The 14,147-nt window shown below is 48.1% G+C and overlaps 1 long non-coding RNA gene across 1 annotated transcript in view; it reads left to right on the top strand.

Annotated features, from left to right (window-relative positions):
* LOC147701944 (uncharacterized) overlaps positions 1-14,147 on the top strand; it is a 237,667-nt gene that overhangs the window by 139,458 nt on the left and 84,062 nt on the right. The gene's annotated exons all lie outside the window — the stretch shown is intronic.

The raw sequence follows: 14,147 nt of genomic DNA, 5'->3' as shown, positions 1-14,147 counted from the left end.
CTTTTTTTTTTTTCTTGTGCTTCTGTTCTACCGAAACACAAGATGGCTGCCATAACTTCTTGGTTTGTAGTGTTGACAGACAGTTGACAGCCAATTACCATGCAGCTCGTGCTCGTAAAGCTACGCGCATGCTCCGCGGAGGATACGCATACCCTACACCGTCCATAGATATATCTATGATTTCACTTTTGATTTTCTCAGGAACTACTGCACGGATTTACACCATTTAACAAAAAGCGTGATCTGTGAACCAAACTCTACCTTTTTGCCAAATTTTGTGTAATTCCGTTCAGCAGTTTGGGCTGTAGCCGAGGCTAACGGTCCCTATGGAAAATTGCATGGGGAAAACACGTTTTGGGACCCCCTTTTATATCGGCCCCCGCTTGACGGTTGACCCCAAAACTTGTGCAGTGGAGTGGACTACCCATCTTCTTGGAAAATTACGCAAAGATTCGTCGACCGGCGCCAAAAGTATTCCAAATAGAATGTTGCGGATTTCCTATGGAAAATAGGTCCCAACTATAACTACCTACTGGCGACCGCCAGTAGGATGGATATATATATATATATATATATTATACACACATACATTTTAAGTACATAGTGGGCCTTTGGATCAGCTCTCTTCTGTCATGGGTCTGTCTGAGTGTCCATGGCAGCTTACTGGATGCATTTATTGTTCACACCACATCTGTCAGTCTTTCTACCCTGTGAATCCTGCCATTTTATATTCATATGTGGATAACCACCTGAAAATGAGAACACATCAATGTCGGGGCCAACTGGCTAGTCCTTTAGTTTTTAGATTTCTCCTTTTATAGTTTCCCTTTACTTTTTTATTAAATCTCCTCTTTTAACTTTGAGTCTTAGGAAGATACTACAGTACTTTAAGAATTCAAATGGGTTGCTAGTTTGCAGCTCATTTCATCTACAGTGCAATGCATCCCATGTGGCCATTACAGAAGGTTGTTTTCCATAATGTATCATTGTTTTATCATTCCAACATGGTCAAAACATTCATTCTAAATGTGGCAGCCATGCTGGAACTTTAAAACTGCAATAGACGCTACTGTAATGTAATGTATGTGTTCTTGTAAAGCGCACTGCTGCCCTGACGCGTTGTGGCGCTGTAGACCGCTGGGGAACCCATCCTGGCTACCCCTGCGAGATGGTCCCTACTGGGTATCTCCAAGGTGAAACCAGGCATCCCCGGCGAATGTGGGGGGCCGTTGTAGAGATGAGGCAAGCTAATGCCCAGAGTTGACGAGTGTGATCCCTGCTTAGAGTAGGCACCGAGGCGAGAATTATCGAGTCCACTGACCCTGGTCCACGACCCTGCCGCGTCGGGAATTGAACCCTGGTCCTGGGCCGTTCTCTGCTTCCGGGTCTGCCGCCTCTAACCAGTGAGCCACACCACTCCACTTCAGTAAAGAAGTGGAAGACCACACTTTTCAAATAAGATTGAAAAACACTTTCGTTTTAAGGCTTGGCATATGCAACAAACTTAAGCAGTACCAAAAGGTCTGACTTATGAATGAAAGTCCTTTTGTGCCATTGATGAGTTTAGTCACTCAATAAGTCATCATACATGCACTTTGCCGCTCATCTTTGCACTCATACATTCATTCATACATCCACTGATACATTCTTGCATTTACCCTCGGACACGATTGAACAAAAACACACAAACGTAACAAAATGCTAGTTAAATTAAAAGAATACAAACAGAAAACATGCAGTTGTCTAAACATGGTGGGCATATGCTTGCTATAACGAAAATAAAAATAGCTCAGAGTGCCTGTTTTACAGAGGGGTGAGAAGGATTAGTTACTTACCTGTAATCCTAGTTCTCTTCCAGGGGTATACTCATCAAAGTCATAAGCACTGAATAGTCCCGCCCTCGTGCGGGACCCCGGTGCAATAGCCAATAATATGCATTTATCCAGTATTAGGGGTGTCTTTCATGGATTCACATGCCTGAATCATTCCCCGTCGTCGAGACGGGAGCCTCCGGTAAATAAAAAAGTAATGTCTTATAGACATACATAGAGAAAATAGGCCTAAGGGCCTCCCCTTAGTAGCCTTTCTTAGTCCTTATGTAAAAAGGACCAAATTCTCCTAGTCAGCCAATCAGCTCCGACCTCCCTCTAGAACCTTCCTGGGAGGAGCCTCAGTCCCTCAGATTTTTCTACCGCACGTTGTGCTAGGGAGTCTCCTCTGAGCTCTGCTCAGATTCTGTGTATTTTTCACTTAATTTGGCTTTTCTACTATGGATTATCTTCACATACATTCTTTATCTCAAATAAAGAAGGTATAACAAGGGAAAGAACGGAAGAATTCTATTTGGAGCCTGCACTTCTTGTTCCAAGAGGTAGCTATGCTCTGTTCCTCACCCTCACAGACCAAAAGGAATGTTGCACTTTTTCAAGTGATTTTTGAAGGGTCGTGAAGAGAGGCTGTTAATATGGTTAACGCCAGAAAGGAGGTTACTATTTGCACTTCTTGTTCCAAGAGGTAGCTCTGCTCTGTTCCTCACACTCACAGACCAAAAGTTATGTTGCACTTTTTCAAGTGATTTTTGAAGGGTCGTGAAGAGAGGCTGTTAATATGGTTAAGGCCAGAAAGGAGGCTATTATTTTCTCCAGTTACTGAGATGAGGTGTTGCCCTCAAAGTCTAGGAGACCTTGTTAAAGAATCTCCTCAGACTCATTCCTCAGGGTACCATCCTGAGAAGGCCCTGAAAAAGACCGCTCATGGTCTTCCGGGCGCAGTCCTTCAACAATCTCCCCACTCTGTGAAAAAAGGAGAGTAAAGGACTTGCCTTTGGAGAAATATCGGATAACAAAGACGACGTATGAACCGTCTAAATCGCCTCCTCTGATCATAGGATCATTCAGAAGGGCGTCTCCTACCCGAAGTACAGCCTAAGGAGCCATCGATGTCAAAACCATCATCATTGCTACCACAGCCTCTGCGTCTATATGGCTCATCTACAATGCTTGTCTAAGCGTCGACGATGAGAGTGTCGACGGCGACGACAGCGTCGACGATGACGTCGACGACGAGTGAAGACCGTCGACGACGAGACCGTCGACGACTAGGCCGTCGACGACGAGACCGTCGACGACTAGGCCGTCGACGACGAGGCTGTTGACGGCGGTACTATCGACGACGAGACCGTCGACGGTGAGACCGTCGACGACGAGACCGTCGACGGCGAGACCGTCGACGGCGAGGCCGTCGACGGCGGTACTATCGACGACGAGACTGTCGACGAAGGAGCCGTCGACGACGAGACCGTCGCCGTCGACGACGAGACCGTCGATGTCGACGACGAGACGCAACCATCGACGACAACCTCTAGGAATATCGATTATGGCTCCATCTAGGCATGTCTACGGCCTGTCTACGGTTTCAAGGATGGCCTCATCTACGAAGGCGCATCTTCGTGGGCGCATCTATGACAGCCTATATGCGGCGGCCTGTCTACAGCGTCGACAAGGGCCTACTCTACGAGGGCCTAGTCTACGAGGGCCTAGTCTACGAAGCCCTAATGTTCGATGGCCTAGTTTACAATGGCCTACTCTACGATGGCCTACTCTATAGTCTACGATGGCCTAGTCTAATGGCCTACTCTATGAAGGCCTAGTGAGCGATGGCCTAGTCGTCTACGAAGGCCTAGTGCTCGGTGGCCTCGTCTACGATGACCTAGTCTAAGATGGCCTAGTCTCTGACGGCCTCATCTACAAAGGCTAGTCTAAAGAGTCGACTACTCGCCTACGACGGCCTGTCTACGGTATCGACGATAGCCTCATCTACGTAGGCTCATCTTCGAGGACTCATCTACGGCGGCATAGTCATGGACGACATCGTCTATGACAACCTGTCTAGTCGACCTGGGCCTTCTCTAAGATGGCCTAGTCTAAGATGGCCTCATCTACGCGGGCCTCGTCTACGAGGGCCTCGTCTACGATGGCCTAGCCTACGAGGGATTCGTCTACGATAGCCTCGTCTAGGATGGTATTGTCTATGATGACCTCATCTACGACGGCCTCAGCTACGAAGGCTAGTCTTCGACGGCGTCGTCGCCCTTATCTATGACGGATCATATATGCAGTCGTCTACGACGGCCTCATCTATGACTGCTCGTCTACGACGACATAGTCTCTGACGGAGATCTCGTCGACGGACTCGCAACGAAGGAGGAAATCCGCCAATTCTGTACTCTCTTCTAAGGGGGTATGGTCATCTATGACTGCTCGTCTACGATGGCATAGTCTATGACGGCAACCTCGTCGACGGATTCATCGACGGAGGAAATCCCCCAATTCTGGAATCTCTTCTAAGGTGGTATGGAGAACTACTCAACGTTTTAAGACCTCGATGACCTCTCAAGAGCAGGCCTGCTTCTTGTACGTCTCCAGAGACACCTTCAAGAAGGCTGTGAGGTCAATACTGGTTATCAATTACCTATAGTCGGAAAAGGTACGGGTCAGGTAGTACCCCTCCTCTGTATCACTAGTGATCCCTCACACCGGCGTGTTTAACAGGAACTTTCTATGCCGGACTCCGTAGTGACACGGGCGGCCTAGAAAAACTCTGGGGATCCTTCGGCCCCGAGGTCACCTCCTTCTGATACGGAGGATTTAAGAGGGGACAACCTTAGGAACAGGTTTTCCCCAGTGACCGTTCTAGCGCTCTTGGTACGCTAGCATGGACAATTGTGGCCACACTGACCCCATACCAGTCGGAATTGCCAGGCTCATCCGAAGTGGAAGTAAAGTGGAATCCGCTACATGGTGAAGCATCGGCGTTAAACTATAGACTGCGCGAAGAACATCGCTATGACAGGGTTCCGCCAGCTGGCTGGAACAGCAGTCTTGCGGATCCAAGGAGGGCCCTTTCCGTCCAGAGGTGCAAACGACTGTTGTGGTCAGGCCATATGAGGGCCAGTCACTATTGGCACGATTAGTTAACGAGGCAGACGATGCGAGAACTTTGAACACTCTTCAGTATATGAACCAGTCCTTTAGTACAAAGGGAGGAAGAAGAAGGTCTTCCCACAAAGGACATTATCAATTCCAATCTTCCTGCTCTTCAGGCCAGAGTAGACCGCAATGCCTTCAGTCGCCAACAATAGCAAAACAAACACCCCTCTTCTGAGAACTTGTCTTCTCAGGGAACGGACAGCGGAGATATCAAAAGATACAGCTGCATCTACGTCTGGGTTATACTGTAGAAAGGAGCTATAGCGAGAATTCCTCCTCCTCAAAGGAGCTATAGCGAGAGTACCTCCTCCTCATAAGGAAAAAGGGTTTTTTGTTCCCGCTTCCCTTTTTTTATATCCAGAAAAAGATAAGAGGTGGAGACCAACCTTGGGCTTCAGAAACTTCAACATACTCCTAAAAGAGACAGTTGTTTCGCATGGCAATCCATGAGGTCCTGCAAACAGGACGTTTAACTCCATATCCCACTTCACAGAAATCGCTAAAAATACTTACGATTTGCATTAGTGGCCGGACATTTGCAGTTTCGCGTTCTGCCTTTCGGGCTCAAGTCTGCGCCACACATACTCACGAAATACCGTTCCCTGGGGGCGACATTGCTAGGACACCAGGTCCTTAGGTTTCTGAATGACTGCCTGGTCAAGGCTTCATCCTTGCAAGATGGTCCAGGTCTCCCAACGCCTGCTTTCAGTTTTCAATGCTTGGATCTCATCCTCAATCAGGAAAAATCGGTCCTGGAACGTTCTCACTACATCAGTTTCCTAGGTACTTCAGTTTCCTAGGTATACCCTGGACACACGGTCACCACAAGCATTCCCATCGGTGAGTGATCGTGTATCCTCCTCGCTCTCAACTACGAACGAGACCTCTACAAGAGGCGCTATCGAAGCGGTGGTTACATTCCACAGGGTCATCTTGCCACATAAAAGATACTCCGCACATGGCCGGAATCCTACAATGGGGAATACCCTCTCAAACACTGTCTCAAGGCTGGTCACTCCTACTTCTGGCGGTTCCTCACGTTGTCACAAAAGGTGGACGGTGGTCTCCTATGGAGAAGACACTACATATCAATCGGACTAACCTGCTGGCGGCCTTCCTGGCCCTTCAAGCTTGCCTACCAAGAATAGGACGAACAATGGGCTCACCAATGCGTTCAGCAGGCAGAAACCATTGTAACAGAGAGCTGGACCAACACATCATTGGCCACATCTTGTCCGGATAAAGCACGCCGCACATGGATCTAATTGCGACGTGAATGTACGCCGAATGCCCACACTTCGGAAATTGGCTGGGGAATGCATCTCCAACCGCATGGCGCACTGTTTTTGCGTGGGCATTCCACCATTCCCGATGCTCCCATTGTCCTCAAGACAAGAATGGTGGGGCCTTGTATTCTGGATTTACTAGCCCCAATTGGGCCGAGGCGACATTGGTTCACAGAACTCCACCGCCTATCCCTGGAGCCGCCGATCCACCGGCGGCGGTATCTATCTCTGCTTACTATGAACGATAAGGCAGTTCAACATCAGGGTCTGAAGTCTCTCAGGTTGGTCGCCTGGCCCCTGAGTTCAGAGTTCTACAATCGGAATGATCCACATGACTGTAGACATTCTTACCAGAGCAAGTGCGGATAGCACATAAACATATTCCCGGAAAGGGAAGCGCTTTGTGGCTGGGGCGTAGCCGCGGAAATATGCTTTTCCCCACATCACTGGTGCAAATATTGCCTTATCGATTACATCTGCCACAGTCGGACCTAACCCACTCCTCCATTACAGTACACTTAACAGCGTCATCTCGTTATATAAGAATTCCAACGAGCCCATCGCTCTGGTCAAGCGGGTTGATTAAGCAAGTTCTGAAACGATTATATAGATCTTTCCCGACAGTAAGGAGGTTGCCACCTCCTGGCATCTCAATGTGGTTCTTAACATGCTCATGAAACATCCGTTTGAACCAGTACACGGAGCTGACCCAAAGTATGTCTTGTGGAAAATCCACACTAAGGGTCAGAGAGCTACTGACGGTTTTCTATCCAGAAGAGTGAGCGAGCTTCAAGCTCTGTCCATTCAGGAACCATACATGCAGTTCAGGAATGATAGCGTGGTGCTGAGTCCGAACCCAAAATTCGTTCCAAAAAGTGCCTTCAGACTTTCATCTCAATGAGCCAGTAATCCTTAAAACTTTCTTTGCAAACCTTTCCACCGCAGCAGAATGGGCTCTACATTCTTTAAATCTCAAAGATGGCTCAGGTTCTACCTAGATAAGTCTAAGACTTCAGATACTCTTCACAACTGTTCGTGGCATACAGCAGGCCAAGAATGGGCCTGTCCCTCACGAAACAAAGCATCTCAAGATGGATCTCATCAGCGATTGCATTCTACCACGACCAGGCCGGACGGCCTTTAACTGATCAGGTCACTGCACATTCCATCAGGGCGAGGTCCACGTCAGCAACACTCTTCACGTCACTGCACATTCCACCAGGGCAATGTCCACGTCAGCAGCTCTCTACGCGGAGGTGCCAATATTGGACATTTGCAGAGCGGCGACCTGAAAGTCACCGCACACTTTATCCAGACACTACTGCCTGGATTTCGAACTTCAGAAAGATGCGGCAGCGGGTCCAGCGGGGCTTCGCCATCTCTTTTAGTAAGGTGAGCCTTCCTACATCCCGCCATCCAGGTATGCACATTCCTTGCTCTTGTGATACTATATGTGATAATATATGCATTGTCTAACATGACTGCAGAGCTGATTTACATCACAAATGTGCATATCTGATTGCTAACTATTCTGATTCAGGCATGTGAATCCATGAAAGACACCCCTAATACTGGATAAGAAATGCGTTACTTACCTGTAACAGCAGTTATCCAGTATTGGTGTCTTTCATGGATTCACATGCAACCCTCCCGCCTCCCCGGGAAGGACTCACATCCCTCTCTAACAACATTACGCCTACCTAGCTGGGTGCGTACGAAAATCTGAGGGACTGAGGCTCCTCCCAGGAAGGTTCTAGAGGGAGGTCGGAGCTGATTGGCTGACTAGGAGAATTTGGTCCTTTTTACATAAGGACTAAGAAAGGCTACTAAGGGGAGGCCCTTAGGCCTATTTTCTCTATGTATGTCTATAAGACATTACTTTTTTATTTACCGGAGGCTCCCGTCTCGACGACGGGGAATGATTCAGGCATGTGAATCCATGAAAGACACCAATACTGGATAACTGCTGTTACAGGTAAGTAACGCATTTCATATCTACATATATATATATGTACATACATATAAATACACATATAATAACTATATATATATAGATAATATGCATTATACATATGCAGCCTAAAATAACCATACTAGGCTCAAAAGACTGCCCCCAAATGCCTGAAACAAATCTTTACATTTGTTAAATAAAGACATATAAATTACATTATATGAAAATGCAAAGAAGAAAGCACTGCCTTTGTTGTCTTTGAAACACACCACCTTTATTTTCAAAGGTAAAACAGGCAGGACCATAGAGGCAGCTTTAGCCTAGATAGGCTGCATTGTAACAATAGGAAAAAAAAAACTGGCGCCGTGCCTTTAAGACCTCTGTGAGCCTCCAGGCTCCCATCATGCACCACAGGTGACAGTTAGGTCAGTTCTTTTTTCCGGCTCCTTCTGTGAGGATCCTGGAGCATTGAGCTCGCCAGTTGGTGATTTTATTTCACTTTTTTCTGGTAGTTCTTTCAATTTTTTGTCTTCACTCGACATCTTTAGTCTTTATCTGACTAATTCAACAATTTTTGTGGTTTTTTGACCTTTTTTTTCCAGTCACAATGCCTGCCTTATTTTGTAAGTGCCCGGCCTGTGGAAAAAAAATGTCCAAATCAGACCCTCATTCGGTCTGTGTGGCTTGTCTTCCATCTACACACAAGCCAGAACTTTGCTACCATTGCAGCAAGTTAACAAACAGAACTTTAAGAGAGAGGGAGAAGAGCAGGCTTCAGTTCCTGCATGACAGAGGTGAAACCGTGAGTGGAAGAGAAGAACTTCACTCCAGGAAACCTTCTTCTCAGCGGAAAGAACATAAGGAAAGAGGGGAGAAGAGAAAACATTGTTCCCCGTCGACTTCGAGGGACAGATCTTCTTCTAGAGTTCCGGTATGTTCGAAATCGTCGAAATCAGCGTCACGTCTTCCGTCGAAGTCGCCGTCAAAGAAAGATTCGCCGTCGATGAGAGGTGAGAGACGCCATGAGCGTAGGCGATCCAAGTCTGGCTCCCCTACGACTACGAGAGGACGGGACTCGACGTCGTCTCATCGACGTCGCCGTTCGCCGTCGAGAGGCTCAAAAGAACGGTCAAGGCCGCCGTCGAGAGGCGCTATGACACCGACGTCGAGCCGGGCATTGGAGGCTTCGACGTCGAAGAGCCCTGAACAGTTGGCGTCGAGGCACACGACGCCTAAAAAAGCGTCGTCGTCGAGGCGCTTGACTCCATCACCTAAGAGACCCTCGACGCCGAGGAGTTCGCCGCCGAGGAGTTCGCCGCCGAGGAGTTCGCCGCCGAGGAGTTCGCCGCCGAGGGGTTCGCCGCCGAGGAGGACGCCGCCGAGGAGGACGCCGCCGAGGAGGACGCCGCCGAGGAGGACGCCGCCGAGGAGGTCGACGCCGAAGAGGTCGACGTCGAGAAGATCACCTTTGGAAAGATCGACGTCGAAGAGGCCACGCTCCACGTTGCCTGCAGCTAAACGACCTAGAACGGTTTCTAAAGACCGATCTCAGGTTTCTGTGGCTGTTTCTGGGAGTTCATCTTCATCCCCTGAGCTGAATATAGTTCAAATCTCTCCAGAGCCTTCAAGAGCGCCATCATCTACAGGAGCTAACATCTCCCCACGATGGTTGGGAGAACTTAGAGACTGGAAGATAAGGAGAATCAATCTTCCGAAGTCTAGGTCCAGGTCGCCGGTGTCGAAAAGACCCGTGTCAAGATCAAGGTCACCTCTTTTTCGAGTGACCCAGTCTCCTGGAAGGCGGCAGCGTACTCCGCAGAGGAAGTCTCCATCCGTGAGAAGGCGGACTACACCTTCTCCGAGGTCCTCACATCACCGATCATCCAAGAGACGTGATACGAGATCCTCGACAAGATCTACGAATTCGAAGAGATATTACTCGCCGACGTTATCTTCGACTCCTCCAAGCAGGATATCGCCGATTGATGACGTAATCCCTTTTAATGAGGTTCTTTGCCGGGGAGCAGCGAAACTTAATATAGAGATGCCTGTCTACTGCGAAGACTACAGTTATCTTTGAAACTTTGCATCAGAGATTATCATCGAGACCTTTACTTCCACTGGTTCCAGGTCTCTTGGAGCCTGCCGAACATAAGTTCTTGACACCGGCTTCTTTGGGAGCGGTCCCCTCACGGATCGCAAAGAAGTACAGGGCTCCGGACATTGACCCGTTATTTTTAAGAGCAGAGCCTCAACCTGATTCGGTCATCGTCTCAGCGGCACGTAAAAATCAGAATGGATCGACGTCCTCGTCTGTTCCCCCAGACAAGGACAGCAAGACTTTGGATTCGGTAGGAAAGAAAATGTGTGCCACTTCTGCTTCCTACATGAAGGTTGCCAGCGCCTCCGCTTTGTTGGGTCGCTATGACCGTTCTCTTTGGGATTCCTTATCCCGGTTCGCTGAAAAACTTCCCAAAGAAGACAAGAATGACTTCCTGGAAATACTTCATGAAGGTGGGCTAGTGTCTAATCAGGTGATTAGCGCAGCTGCGGATGCTTCCGATCTATCCACGCATGGCTATGCTCATGGTCTTTGCGCGAGACGTTCAGCTTGGCTAAGACTTACGGGACTTAAACCTGAAGCCCAGCACCGCATCTTAAACCTGCCTTTTAATGGGAAAACGCTCTTTGGGTCTCATGCTGACGACGAAATGTCAAAAATGAAGACAGAGCTGGATACTGTGAGAGCTGTAGGTCTCGAAAAGAGGAAGGACAATTTTAAGAAAAAATACCGTCCTTATGATCGGAGACAGGGCCAGCAGAGGGTTCAAACCCCTCAATGGTCTTCACAACAGAATCAAGGAAGATCACAGTTCTCCCAGCGTCGTCCTGGTAGAGGAAGAGGCGGAATTTCCAGACAGACTGCTCCTGGAAACAAGCAACAACAGCAAAAGCAGTGAGTGTTTGCTTCCCCTGAGCCCGTTGACCACTCCGGTGGGGGGACGTGTGCGTTTTTACCTGGAGGAGTGGAAAAATATCACAAACGACGCATGGGTGCTGAATATTGTGCAAAATGGATATGCAATCAGGTTCAAGTTTCCTCCACCTTCAATTCTTCCTCAAAAGACTGTATTCCATTGTCTTCACTTGTTAAAAAAGGAAGTGTCAGTGTTACTCCTAAAGAAAGCCATCGAAGAGGTCCCAAGGACACAACGTCGAAAAGGAATTTACTCCCGTTACTTTCTAGTTCAAAAGAAAGGTCCAAGCGGGGAGTTCAGGCCCATACTAGATCTCAGGCGCCTTAATCAGTTCATTCGGCGAGAAAAGTTCAGAATGCTGGCGTTACACCAAATAATTCCACTCTTGCATCAAAAGGACTTCGATGTGCTCCATAGATCTTCAGGATGCGTATTTTCACATCCCCTTTGCCCCAAAGCATCGGAAGTTTCTAAGGTTCTGCATTCAAACCAATCATTACCAGTTCGCAGTCTTGCCCTTCGGGCTGAAGTCAGCTCCTCGCACCTTTTCAAAGTGCATGGCAGTCGTAGCGCCTTTCCTAAGAAAGAGGCATATTTTCGTCTATCCCTATCTAGACGATTGGCTGATAAAGAGTGCCTCTCCAGTTCTATTTCAGCAACATCTCACATTCTGTATTCATCAGCTGCGAAGACTAGGTCTGCACGTGAACTTCAAAAAGTCTATCCTCAATCCCACACAGAGGATCCACTATCTGGGCGCACTTCTGGATTCAAAGGACGCAAAAGCGTATCCTTCGGAGGAGAGACTATCATCCATTCTCCTCCAGTGCCAAACAATGTTAAAGACTCTTCGACCAACGGCCAGACAGATCTCGTCTCTGCTAGGATCCATGGCGTCTTGCATTTTCCTTGTTCCAAATGCCAGGCTACACATGAGACCTCTGCAACAGTCGCTGGAGGATCAGTGGTCCCAGTTTTCAAACCGATGGGAACACAAACTATCACTGCCTCTGTCGGTGCGAATCTCCATTCAATGGTGGATGCAGCGGAATCATCTAGTTGTGGGAGTACCTTTTCAGGAGGACATGCCCAAACGATCCCTGGTGACAGATGCGTCCCTGCAGGGTTGGGGCGCTCATCTAGAGTCACTTCAAGTTCAAGGAGTGTGGTCGGAGAAAGAAAAGTTGTATCACATCAACATGTTGGAGCTCAGAGCTGTCCATCTAGCTCTCAAGGCTTTCTTTCCTGTGCTCAAGACATCCTCTCTGCTTGTTCAGACGGACAATACAACAACAATGTACTATCTGAACAAGCAGGGCGGAACGAGATCCAGACCTCTGTCGCTGGAAGCGCAAGCAATCTGGAAGTGGCTTCTGGCTCGGGGTATGAAAATTTCAGCTGTCCATCTGCCCGGTGTCCTTAACGTCCAAGCAGAGGAACTAAGCAGACACTTCGCAGAAGCGCACGACTGGGTCTTAAAAGACGAAGTAATAAGAGACGTCTTTCAAACCTGGGGGTTACCAGAGATCGATCTCTTTGCAGACGGAGAAAACGCAAAATGCCCCGTCTTCGCATCCAGGTACCCACAGCGAGGATCCAAGGGGAATGCTCTGTGGATAGACTGGACAGAGACGTTACTCTACGCTTTTCCACCGATTCCACTCATTCCCTTGGTGATCAAGAAACTGTACAATTCCAAGACAGACATGATTCTGGTGGCTCCGGATTGGCCTCGCCAATGGTGGTACCCGAATCTCCTGCATCTCTCCAAGATACCGCACAAGAGACTTCCTTGCTTTCCGGATCTGCTGATGAGAGAGAACGGCAGGGTGTTCCACCCCAACCTGCCGTCCCTGAAGCTAGCAGTATGGTACCTGAGTTCGTCCAGTATGGTCACCTAGGTCTCTCTCAGGACTGTATGTTCATCTTAAAGGAGGCAAGGAGAGCTTCTACAAGAAAGACATATGCTTTCAAGTGGAAGCGATTTTTTACGTGGTGTGCTGCTGAAGGTCATGACCCCATTCGAGGTCAGGAACAGGTACTGTTACCATACTTACTTTATTTGGCGAAAGCAGGTTTACTCACCTCCTTGGGAGCTTAATGTGGTTTTGTCTAAATTGATGGGTCCCCCATTCGAACCTATACATAAAGCTTCTCTTCAACATCTGTCGTGGAAGGTGTCTTTCCTTGTAGCTATCACTTCTGCGCGCAGGGTGAGCGAGATTCAGGCGTTTTGTGCAACAGAACCCTATCTCGTTTTCCATGCGAATAGAGTGGTACTTCGGACTCATCCGAGATTTCTCCCTAAAGTAATCTCGGATTTTCACATAAATCAATCAGTGACACTACCTACGTTTTTTGCTACTCCGAGCTCTACTGCAGAAAGAGCTCTGCACTCTTTGGATTTGAAAAGAGTTTTGAAGTTTTACCTTGATAAAACTAAGAGTGTCAGAAAGACTGATCATCTATTTGTGAACTACGGTCCTCTAAATACGGGGTTTCCTGCTACTAAGAGGTCCATTTCTAGATGGATTGTGTCATGCATTTTGTTATGTTATCAGTTGGCACGAAAGCAGCTCCCGGGTAGACCTAGAGCTCATTCCACTAGAGGAAAGGCTGCTACTATAGCAATGCTTAAAAATGTTCCCGTACATGAAATTTGTAAGGCAGCTACGTGGCGGTCGGCTCACACATTTGCCCGCCATTACTGCCTTGATTCTGATGCTCAGGCTGATGCCCAAGTTGGTCAGGCATCGCTGAGAAATTTGTTTGGGTAATTCACATAAGAGTGTGCTGTCTAGAAGGTCTGGTGTTCGTCCGCAGGGTATGGGATGGGCTTGCTTCTCTATTCAGTGCTTATGACTATTGATGAGTATCCCCTGGAAGAGAAGGATTAGTTACTTACCTGTAATCCTAGTTCTCTCCAGGGGTATACTCATCAAAG

Source organism: Lissotriton vulgaris, chromosome 7 (genome assembly GCF_964263255.1).
Source record: "Lissotriton vulgaris chromosome 7, aLisVul1.2, whole genome shotgun sequence".
Taxonomy (NCBI): domain Eukaryota; kingdom Metazoa; phylum Chordata; class Amphibia; order Caudata; family Salamandridae; genus Lissotriton; species Lissotriton vulgaris.
Note: the sequence above shows the minus strand (reverse complement) of the source record. Positions and strands in the feature narration are given on the sequence as shown.